Below are 7,839 nucleotides of genomic sequence, written 5' to 3'. Positions count from 1 at the left end.
ATAAGAATAATTCTCAGAAATAACAAATTTCAAGTTTTGCAAGAGAAATTTCAAAGATAGTAAAATACGATCCAAATATCGTAATATTGCCATTTTTAAGAAAAGATAAAACAATTATATTTCCTTTCTCATGTGCAACTGAATAAACTATGAAATTTCTTGGAATCAAACCCCTTTTGAATCAAGGTAAGCATTAAGAAGGAAAAGAACTACTAATTTGAACAAAATCAGAGAATTATTATTTTCTCAATTTCACAGTCAATTATCAGAATTTTGAATCAAGGTAAACATTAATAAAGAAAAGAAATTACTAAATTGGGTGCAAAACCAGAGGACAATTATTTTCTTAGTTTTGCAGTCAATTGTCAAAATCTTAAATCTGATGAGTCGTGTTCTTCGAATTCACGTTCAAATCTCAAAATCATAAATCTATTACTATCAGGCGATGTGAACTTTAGTGGTAGTTTCTACGGGCTCTAGAGGTGGCTCCCACCGTGTTCATACCGTGTAGCACTTAGCCCCGTATAACACTTAGCTCCACATTTCCAGCTAGTAATTCATGAAACATAATAATCACCTAATATGTCACACTAATGCTACAAATTTTAGCCCAGTAGCAAGGGAATGGGTAAACCGCATCAGATAACAGATAATTCCCGGGAATCGAATACATCTAACACTGCCATAGGCTACTGGCCAAATACAGAGGGGCCAGAACAAATTTCAGAAGGGCCAATACAGAAGGGCCAAGGCCAATACAGAAGGGCCAAATAAAGGTGCATTCACCATATGGCAGGCAGAACTAATCCATAGTGGACTATTTGAGGGTTTGAAAACATCAAGATCACATGTCAAATGAGAAATACTTTGCATATCAGAATTTACAGATATTTCAAATGAAATTGACAAGATAAAGCTCCTTATTTCTGTTAAAACAGTTTACGGATGTTTTTTTTTAATCAGATACCAAGTCACCAAAATCTTTGAATCCGTTAAACTGTTGAAATACGTTCCAAATACCTTATCAAAACATTCAGATAAAACAATGTCCACGATTATTTGAAAATTGCATGAGAGCCAAATTCATTTTTTTTCCCACATTTTATATAAAAATCAAATTTACTTTTCATATATTGTACGAGGCTAACATCGTATTATAGGATAGACCACAACAGAAATAGGTCAAATCTTTACATATATGAAAAGACATATTATTTATTTTTTTTTCATCACAAGATAATCAAATATAAAACTCATGCAATTTTATATTATAAAATACTAGTGAGAAATGAACTCACCTCTAGTGGTCACGACTTTCTCAAAATATTATTTTCCCGAATATCAACCAGAACCTATTATGTAAGATATATGACTAATTATTAATTCAGAACAACCATATATTATAGGTGCATCAATTCATAATCTAGAGTCTAATAAATTCAAATATAATCAATAATAATTAAATTCTACAGTGCATATGAGTTTGTTGCTATCTTTGGTAATTCATCAAAATTTTATAATTCTCATACACTAGCTTTTGGACTTTTTAGTAATTTATAATAATATAGGGGTTATAGGGAATTTATCAAGTCTGAAATTATTGTTTATTCATCAGATTGGACTTGTTTACAACTGAACAAAAGATACGGGCCTGATAAATGTTTTCCAGTCATTTTCAACAATAACTCATTTTACTATAAGGTTTGTTTAAAAAAAATCATGTTTCAGGGGCTTAAAACAAATTTTCCTCTCCTTTATAAAAATCACCTGTTCATCTTCCTCCTCCCTTCGTTTCTTTCTGCTGCTGCTTCTTCTTTTTGTTTGTTTTTTTTTCCGGTTCCCTCTTCTTCTTCTCTTTTTTTCGGTTTTCTTCTCCCCTCTCTCTCTTTCTTTCTCTCTCTCTCTCTTTCTTGCTCTCACTGTCTCGCCAAAGCCCTAAAACTGCGGCCAGGGGATCGTCGGTGATAAGGAGTGGCCGGCGGTGGCCGGCGGTCAGATCCTTACCAAAACTAGGGTTAGTATTTTTTTTCTCTCTTATTTACAAAAGCAGTTAATCAAAACATCAATTTACCAGTTTATTAGTATTCTATAACAGATTTACTTCTTCTAAATCAAGAAATTTTAGATTAAACAGGAGGATAAAGTTATACCTTAACTTATTTGAACTTGGGGATGCTGATCAATTTTCTTCTTTTCCTCTCCTATTCCTCCGTTCTCTAACTGGCTTGGGTTACGATTTGAAAATGAGGGGATGAGTTGAGAGGAAAGAAGGACGGATGAATATGAGCTGATAGGATTTCAAGGTTTATGTTTTCATGGGTTTACAACAATTGAACACCTCACTCAACCGTCCCTACTTCCAATAAAAAGAAGCTAGCGATCCTCTAAGAGATGTAAACAGGACAGCTCAAGCTGGTAAGTTTCTCTGTCTCTTTTTTTTTATTTCTATTTTATATCATTTTTTTATATATATATTATCATTTTTTATATGTTTTTTTTCCTGGGCTATTACAAACATAAACGACAAAATATCCATTCAATAATGGTAATCAACTTTAGCTTTTTCTGTATTAAGTCATTTTGCCTGGTCTTTACTATTTCTATCCATTAGAAATAATGAGTGTCAACCTTGTTTTCATACAGGTAGCTTAATGAGATAACATAAGTCATTATCTGAATATGCAAAGTACTCCTTAGATTAAACTTCATCATACCTGATACAATGTTTTTCTAGGAATCGACGAAGAGACACTTTATAGGTAATTGGAAGATCTGAACGATAATATAGTAGGTTCTACCACAGTTATATTATAGATAAGAATAAATATATAGATTTAAAATATTTTTTAATATAAATCAATATGAAAAGTGGATAAAATTTTGCCTGCTTGCAATTTTGTGACAGTGGAAAATTTGGTAGATTTTGGTGACTCTTTTACTGTTGGGGACTTGGGGTTGAAGGGCTTATAGGATCCAATGAGGAGCTTTCAACAGTAAGAAGCGTGATTTCTTGAACCTGTTATTAGTAATATATTATTAATACCTGACCTTTAACCTCATATTTATGCATTTTTCTAGTGAAAATAGTGCTATTAGCTTGTCGGCAGGAATGTTATCAAAATCATTGACAGCTCCAGAGTAGAAAATGGTTAGCTGTCCCTTGGAGGAGCTCGTATCTGATGCAGGTAATAAGTTTTGTCTGATGAGAGGAAATATTTGGGAGAGAAGGAAATATTGGGAGAAGTACAGGGAGTTGTATGGGAATTGTTGCCAAAATGAAAGCACATATATCCAAATACACTTAGAAATTACTGAACCATGCATGCATATTTCTGTTATGTTATTTTTCTACCAACATTTTTAGAGATATAAGCAAATTCACTTACTAGTAATTTCCTAATACAATCTTCTCAGAAATAAGGTAAGAATATGATCTTCATTGGTCAGTGGCATCTTCAAGTTCGACCTTATATTTCTAAACAATATCATGTCAGCAGCCGCAAGATTTGAATGGAAAAAGTGGGCAGGCCCACAAATTAAATTTTTCGGCACCGTCCTAGGCAGAATTTTGAAAAATTAAAAGTTGCATAGTAAAATAATATTATCTTATTAGTACATAGTGTTTTCCCAAACACTACAAATAGGCCTAAAACACTTCAGAAAAAAATAATCTCAGAAACAACTCCTCATATAGAAGAGTAAGAGAGAAAAAATAAAGAGAGTTTCTCCTTGTAAAGAGAGATTGTAACTCAAAAGTTTCTCCTCATAGTGAATTCTTCTATTCTTGCTTGTGGTTTTTACCCTAAATTTATTTAGGGGGTTTTCCACGTAAAATATGTGTGTTCTTTTTATTACTTACACTCTACTATTCACTGAGACCCTATTCTATTGGGCCCCGAGTTTGTCCCAACAAGAGGTATCAGAACTTGTATTAGATTACGTGTATCTATTTATCGTATGCTCTGTGGCTGCCACCAAAAGTAAATCATCCACATCAGAAAATAAGTTAGATTATCAATTACCCTTTGATGGCAACGGTACTATTCACAACGACGGTACTATTCATAAGTACGATATTATTCACAAGTATGATACTATTCACAAGTACGGTACTATTCATAGATACGATTACTATTCATAAATATATTTACTGTTTACGTGAGATATTAAGAAGTTACTATTTGTGGTAGAAGCAATATCGGCGAAGTTCGAGATCGTAAAATTCAACGGGAGTAATTTCTCACTGTGGAAATTAAAGATAAATGCTATCTTGAGAAAAGATAATTATCTAGCGACCATCAGTGCAAGGTCAAACGATATCACAGATGATAAGAAGTGGAACAAGATGGACGAAAATGCTATTATAAATCTCCATCTGGCATTAGCAAACGGGGTGTTGTCAAGCATAGAGGAGAAGAAGACAACAAAGGAGATTTGGGATACTCTAACTAAGCTATATGAGGCAAAATCCTTACACAACAAAATCTTCTTAAAAAGAAGACTTTACACTTGAGGATGGCGGAATCTACATCAATGACTGACCACATCAACACCGTAAACATACTGTTGTCCCAATTCACAACGTTAGGGTATACAATCGGTGTGAATGAATGTGCAGAACTTCTACTTCAGAGTCTACCTGACTTGTATGATCAACTCATCATCAACCTAACAAACAATGTCCTCACGGATAATCTAGTCTTCGACGATGTTGCAGCTGCTATTATGGAGGAAGAAAATCGGCGCAAGAACAAGGAAGATAGGAAGGCAAGTTTGCAACAAGCGGAGGCCTTGTCGGTGACGAGAGAAAGATCAACGGAACATGGCTCCAGTGGGTGTCATACTCATGGTAGATCAAAATCAAGAAGTAATATGAATATCAAATGCAATAATTATGGCAAAAGAAGGCACGTGAAATCGAAGTGTTTGCACAATAAGAAGAGTAGTGATAAAATATCTTCAAAGCCATCAACATCTCAAGGATGCGTTGTTAACACGTCAGATGATGATGAAATTCTATACAGTGGAGCAACCACTGTTGATGAAGGCGGAAAGAGGTTTGCTAATGTCTGGCTTCTAGATTCAGCAGCCTCCTGGCACATGACCTCACGGAGAGAATGGTTTCACAAATATGAACCTATCTCAGGAGGATTTGTATTCATGGGCAATGATCATGCCCTGAAAATTTCTTGTATTGGCACTATCAAAATTAAAATATTTGATGATACAATACGCATCATTCAAGATGTACGACATGTGAAGGGCTTAAAGAAAAATCTATTATCTTTAGGATAATTAGATGAGCTCGAGTGCAAGACTCATATAGAAAACGGGATCATGAAGATTATTAGAGGGGCGCTTGTTATGATAAAAGGAGAAAAGATAGCTACAAATCTATACATGCTCAAGGGAGAAACCCTGCATGAAGCTGATTCATGTATGATATCAACCAGCCATGGAGAAGAACAAACCATGATGTGGCATCGTAAACTAGACCACATGTCAGAACGAGGCTTGAAGATTTTCTCCGATCAGAAACTGCTTCTTAGAATTAATTCGGTAGCTCTTCCTTTCTGTGAGTATTGTGTTATAAGTTAACATCATCGACTGAAATTCAACACATCGAGTTCTAGAAGTAAGGCTATTCTAAAACTGGTTCATTCTGATGTATGGCAAGCACCAGTTACATCTATGGGAGGAGAAAAATATTTTGTGTCCTTTATTGATGATTATTCTAGGAGATGTTAGGTGTATCCAATTAAAAAGAAGGCGGATGTGTTCTCAACTTTTAAAGCCTACAAAGCGCGAGTCGAGCTTGAACCTGAAAAGAAGATCAAGTGCTTAAGGATAGATAATGGAGGAGAATACACAGATGGTAAATTTCTTGCATTCTGCAAGCAAGAAAGCAAGAAAAGATAATTCAGTACTACTTATACTCCTCAACAAAATAGAGTGACGGAGAGATGAAAAAACACAGATGGTAAATTTCTTGCATTCTGCAAGCAAGAAAGCAAGAAAAGATAATTCAGTACTGCTTATACTCCTCAACAAAATGGAGTGGCAGAGCGGATGAACAGAACTCTGTTGGAAAGAACAAGAGCTATGTTGGTAACTGTAAATCTAGATAAAATCTTTTAGGCGGAAACAGTAAAAATCGCCTGTTATGTGGTCAATCGATCTCCATCAACCGTAATACAGTTAAAGACACCGATGAAGATGTAGACTGACAAGCCAGGTGATTACACCAATCTCTATATATTTGGAAGTCAGTGTACGTGATGTACAATGCCCAAGAAATGACAAAGATGGATTCAAAATTCAGAAAATACATATTCTTAGGGGATACCGATGGAGTCAAGGGGTATCACTTGTGGGATCCCACTGCCCGCAATGTTATCATTAGCATAGATATTATCTTTATAGAGAACCAACTACAAAATAAAGAAAAAGAAAGCAGTTCAAGGAAAGACTCAGAGACTGTAGTTGTTCAGATAGAAAATGGTCCAAATTCTTCTAAAGCAACACCGGAGCATGATGTATAAGAACCAGTCGAGTCCGAGGCTCCAGAAGTTCGAAGGTCAACTTGTGACAGAAGACCACCGACTTGGCACTCGGAGAATATTACGGAGAGTAAAGTTATATACTGTCTTCTAACAGAGGATGGTGAGCCATCAATTTTTTATGAAGATATAAATAACATAGATGTATCTTTGTGAATGGCTACAATGCAAAAAGAAATTAAAGCTCTTCATAAGAATAAGACTTGGTACTTGTGTCACTACACAAGGAAGGAAGGCTATTGAAAATAATTGGGTCTACAAGATCAAGCAAAATAGAGATGATCAAGTAGAGCGAAATTGTGCTAGATTTGTAATAAAAGGATATGCTCAAAAAGAAGGTATTGACTTTAATAAAATATTTGTTCTTGTAGTTCGACTTACAACAGTCCAAATAAACCAACGATGAGCACTAGATTTGACTTATGCCTAGAGCAGCTAAATGTGAAAATAACATTTCTTCATGGAGATTTTGAAGAAGAAAGGCATGCTCCAACCAGAAGGTTTTGAAGAAAAAGAAAAAGAGAATTTGATTTGCAGATTGAACAAATCTCTATACGGTCTAAAGAAGGCGCCTATGTGTTGGTATAAGATATTTGATTCATTCATCATGAGCCTTGGATACAACAGACTTAATTCAGACCATTTTGTATATTTTAAGAGGTTTGGTAAAAATAATTTTGTTATCTTATTATTGTATGTTGATAACATGTTGGTTGTAGGCCCCAACAAAGATTGTATCAAAGAATTAAAGTCATAGTTGGCTAGACAATTTGAAATGAAGGATTTAGGATCTGCAAACAATGTTATAGGGATGCAAATTTACCAAGACAGAATAAATAGGAAGATTTAGCTTTCTCAGAAGAATTATTTGAAGAAAATCTTGTAGCGCTTTAACATGCAAGATTGTAAGTCAATTTCTACCTCACTTTCTATTAATTTTAAGTTATCCTCTAGTATGAGTCCTAGCAATGGAGAAAAGAGGATGGAGATGTCTCGAGTACTGTATGCATGAGCAGTGGGAAACTTTAAAGTTCGCTATGATTTGTACAAGATCAGATATTGCACAAGCAGTGGGAGTGATTAGTCGATACATGGCGAATTCTAGTAAAGAGCATTGGAATATTGTAAAGAGGATCCTAAGATACATTAAGGGAACCTCAAATGTTGCATTATGTTATGGGGGATCAGATTTTATTGTCAATGGATATGTTGATTCTGATTATGCAGGTGATCATGATAATAGCAAATCCATCACAGGCTATGTGTTTTCACTTGCTGG

General features: G+C 34.8%; 1 long non-coding RNA gene across 1 annotated transcript; it reads left to right on the top strand.

Moving 5' to 3' along the window:
- LOC109826356 lies at positions 1,824-3,573 on the top strand. Its single transcript, XR_002243287.1, has 3 exons — positions 1,824-2,415; positions 2,906-2,993; positions 3,079-3,573. It is a non-coding gene; the product is annotated as an uncharacterized LOC109826356 (long non-coding RNA).

This window comes from Asparagus officinalis, chromosome 10 (assembly GCF_001876935.1).
Source record: "Asparagus officinalis chromosome 10, Aspof.V1, whole genome shotgun sequence".
Lineage (NCBI taxonomy): Eukaryota > Viridiplantae > Streptophyta > Magnoliopsida > Asparagales > Asparagaceae > Asparagus > Asparagus officinalis.
Note: the sequence above shows the minus strand (reverse complement) of the source record. Positions and strands in the feature narration are given on the sequence as shown.